Source organism: Helianthus annuus, chromosome 1 (genome assembly GCF_002127325.2).
Source record: "Helianthus annuus cultivar XRQ/B chromosome 1, HanXRQr2.0-SUNRISE, whole genome shotgun sequence".
In the NCBI taxonomy this organism is placed as follows: domain Eukaryota; kingdom Viridiplantae; phylum Streptophyta; class Magnoliopsida; order Asterales; family Asteraceae; genus Helianthus; species Helianthus annuus.
Window position 1 is genome coordinate 73,903,452 of NC_035433.2, and position 4,427 is coordinate 73,907,878.

Consider the following 4,427-nt stretch of genomic DNA (forward strand, 5'->3'; position numbering starts at 1 on the left):
ACACAGGCCATAACCGAGACTGTTTTTGTCATTTCTAATTTTTTTATTTTTGAAGAAAGGGCCTCGATTTGGGCTTGTAAAGAAGTGCTTTCATCGACCTTATGGGCGCCCGGGGCAATAGATTTATTGCCTCGGGGGGTGTGCCATTGAAAATTGGTTTGAGCAATTTCCTCAATTTGGTTATATATTTCATGCGGGCGTCGATTACCTAAAAGTCCCCCGGAGCTAGAATCAAGTGTCTGCCTTGTGTGTGGCAACAATCCATTATAGAAAGTGGATACTTGTTGCCATATCGCAAGGCCGTGATGTGGACACTTGCGTAATAACTCCTTGAACCTTTCCCAAGTTTCATATAAGGATTCCCCGTCCTCTTGTGAGTATGTATTAATTTCAGTCATTAGTTTAGCCGTTTTAGCGGGAGGGAAATACTTATATAGAAATTTTTGGGCTAGTTCATCCCAGGTGTTTACCGATCCAGCTGGGAGGGCATTGAGCCAAGCTTTCGCTCGGTCTTTTAGTGATAAAGGAAACATTCGGAGGCGCATGGCGTCATTTGATTCTCCGTTGATCCGAAAGGTATCACATATTTCTAAGAAATTAGTAATATGCAGATGGGGATCCTCGTCCGCAAGCCCATGGAAGGTTGCGGAGTTTTGGAGCATTTGTATCAAATGCGGCCGAAGTTCGAAGTTATTAGCTTCAACATTCGGAGCATTGATAGCGGCGCCTAGGTTACCTACGGTGGGTCGTAGATAATCCATGAGGGTACGTTGGTCCGCCATTGGAGGTGGATCACCCGAAACCTTCTCTTGGTTTTTAGCTTTTAATCTTTTTCTGAGAAAGCGTTCGGGTTCCTCTAGAGGTTCTTTTATGTCCTTATTAGAACTGGAGCTCATACACTATGTAAGATTGGCGTCGGGTTCCAAGTCCTGCAATAAAAACAGAAAAGAATGCTGGTCAGAAGGTTCACCACGGCCCCGTGTTCAGCGAACACGGTCCGTGGTCGGACTTACAGTAAATGTTTTCCAGATCCCAGTTACTGGAAGTTGGACACGGCCCCGTGTTGCACCGACACGGCCCCGTGGTCAGCCTTCTGTAACTTGGAAAACTAAAAACTGCCAGTAACGATGCTGGGCACGGCCCGTGTCCGACCAGGCACGGCCCGTGCTGAGCTCTGCAGAAGCTGAAAAACTAAGAAAATCCTAAAAAATTAAAAAGAAAAATAAAAATATGATTAGGCAGTTGATTCCTAACCTTCTTAAAATCCTTGTGTCCCCGGCAGCGGCGCCAAAAACTTGATGCGTGTGTAGTGTAATATAATTTAGATATATAATTAAGCCCTTTTTACACCTTTAGCCAAGTTTTAAATTAATAAAACACGATATTCACTAACACTAAACACACATATGGGCAAGTGCACCCATCGTGGACGTAGTATAGTGCTGGTAAGATACCGAGGTCGTCCAAGGACACAAGAGCTTTTAATACCGGTTTATCCTCAACGTCTAATCAAATCAAAAATTAGAAAAATTGTTTTTAAACTAAGAAAATAAAAACTAACTAAATGCTGAAAAATAAAATAAAAATAAAAACAGATAGACAAGATGAATCACTTGGTTCCGACTCGCGTATTAGTATAACCTTTGATTATTTTCGCACTTTTGCACTTGTTTAAGAGATTATCTTAGTTATTGTAGTAGGCCCCTCTTTTGAAGGCGACGTTACCCTCAACCCAGTAGTTTGAGTCAGCAAGGATACAATCCTAAAGGGTTGGATTATTGGAAGATAATGAATTAAGTTATTAATGCAAATTATGGTAGGCCCCGCTTTTGGCGGTAACGTTACCCTCGACTAAGTAGTCTGAGTCAGCAGGGATACAGTCCTAAATAGCCGGGTTATAGTATTAATAGTAGTTAACTTATGAGGGGGTCAAAGAGTTTGGATCCCCGCCATCCAATACCTATGGGCATTGAAGGAGATCCTACTAAATTTGACCCAGGTCCCTTGCAGGACCTCTAAACGCTGAACAAGGGCAAGACCCTTACCAAACCGTTCCCTTAACCCCCGTCCAGGTAGCCAACATACCTCCATATAGACCATGGAGATATGAATGGTGAAAATCTTTTATTTTATATAGACAGTAAAATAATGCCAAGACACCACGGACAAACGATAAGGAAAGATCACCTTCAACATAAGCAACTAGTTATTAAAGTCATTAATACAAAACCAAATAAAAAGTGCAAAAGATTAAAAATAAAAAGTATTATACTAAACACTTGTCTTCACCAAGTGATGTAAGAGACTTAGGCAAACATGGCCTTGATTGTCAAGAACTCTTACTATCAATCTTGGATCCCGAGACGACTCACACACTCTATGATGGACAATGGATGATGGTGGTGGATGATGGTGTTATGGTGGTGGTGGGTGGTGGATGAAGTGTGAGAGAGGTGGTGTGCCAAGGGATGAGTTGGAATGAAACCAAGCACTCCTATTTATAGGCTGAACAGAAGGCTGGGCACGGCCCCGTGTCCGCTGGACACGCCCCCGTGCCCGTCTGACACTCTCTCTCTTCATTAATTGTAATTCGCAATTACAATTAATGCGCCTGCTGTACTTTCGCCACGCCCCCGTGCTCACTGGACACGGCCCCGTGGTGGGCAATAGAAGCTTCTACAGGTTTGTCTTTTCTGCTGCTTCTTGGGCACGGCCCCGTGCTGGCTGAGCACGGGGCGTGTTCAGGCTTCTGTTTTCTCTTCTTTGCTTGGGAGGATGTCGTTGAGGGTTCGGGCAGTCTACTTTTATTCCTTTTCTTGTATTTATGTTAGAATTAGCTGTCTTTTTGCTTCTTTTGTGAACTTGAGCTCATTTCATCCTGAAAATACAAAAAGAAGACAAAAACACTCTTTTTCCAACATTAGTACTTAAAAAGGGTTAGTTTTATGCCTTAATTGATGTAATTTATATGTTGCATTTTACACACATCAGGCACCCTATAGACTTGCTCCGTCTGAGATGCAAGAACTGTCGACACAACTTCAGGAGTTGTTAGACAAGGGATTCATCCGACCATGCTTCTCGCCTTGGGGAGCTCCAGTTTTGTTTGTCAAGAAGAAGGACGGTAGTTTCCATATGTGTATTGACTACCGGGAGTTGAACAAGCTGACGATCAAGAACAGATACCCTCTGCCAAGGATTGATGATCTGTTTGACCAACTGCAAGGTTCAAGTTTTTACTCTAAGATCGATCTTCGATCTGGATACCATCAGTTAAGGATACAGGAGGAGAGTATCCCGAAGACAGCCTTCAGAACTCGATATGGACACTACGAGTTCCTGGTTATACCGTTTGGGTTGACAAACGCACCTGCAGTGTTCATGGATTTGATGAATAGAGTTTGCAAGCCGTACTTGGATAAGTTCGTGATTGTATTTATCGACGACATTTTGATTTATTCAAAGACGAAGGCTGAGCACGAACAACACCTAAGAGCCATTTTGGAATTGTTGAAGAAGGAACAGTTTTGGCTACGAGAAGTACAGTTCCTTGGGCACGTGGTAAATGGAGATGGAATCCACGTGGATCCCACCAAGATCGAAGCGATCAAGAATTGGGAAACGCCTAAGACGCCAACCGAGATTCGGCAATTCTTGGGTTTGGCTGGTTATTACCGAAGATTCATTGAGAATTTTTCAAAGATTGCTCAACCTTTGACGCTCCTCACGCAGAAAGATAAGAAGTTTGATTGGGGAATCAAACAGGAAGAAGCGTTCCAGATATTGAAGGATAAGCTCTACAACGCGCCAATCTTAGCACTACCGGAAGGTACAGATGATTTTGTAGTATACTGCGACGCTTCGCGTCATGGATTGGGTTGTGTGTTGATGCAACGCCAAAAGGTTATTGCCTACGCGTCACGCCAGCTGAAGGTACATGAAAAGAACTATACCACACATGACTTGGAGCTTGGCGCAGTGATTTTTGCTTTAAAGATCTGGAGACACTACCTTTATGGTACGAAGTGTACAATCTTCACAGATCACAAGAGCCTCCAGCACATATCCAACCAGAAGGAGTTGAATATGAGACAAAGACGATGGGTTGAGCTGTTGAATGATTACGACTGCGAGATTAAGTATCATCCAGGGAAGGCGAATGTGGTCGCCGATGCCCTAAGTCGAAAGGAGAGGATCAAGCCCATAAGGGTTAGGGCTTTGGAAATGATTATTCAGACCGATCTTTCCTTGCGCATTCGTGCCACGCAGAAAGAAGCTCTCAAGGAAGGGAACCTTGAAGAAGAATATCTCCGTGGGATGGAGAAGTTATTGGTACCAAACAAGGAAGGAACGTTATGTTTTGAGAAAAGGATTTGGGTTCCTTTGTTTGGAGGTTTAAGGAAGGCTATTTTTGATGAAGCTCACAA

General features: G+C 43.3%; 1 non-coding gene across 1 annotated transcript; it reads left to right on the forward strand.

Annotated features, from left to right (window-relative positions):
• The first annotated feature begins 297 nt into the window (after positions 1-297).
• On the forward strand, positions 298-404 carry LOC118482820. The gene has a single exon (XR_004868903.1). It is a non-coding gene; the product is annotated as a small nucleolar RNA R71 (small nucleolar RNA).
• The last annotated feature ends 4,023 nt before the right edge of the window (positions 405-4,427 follow it).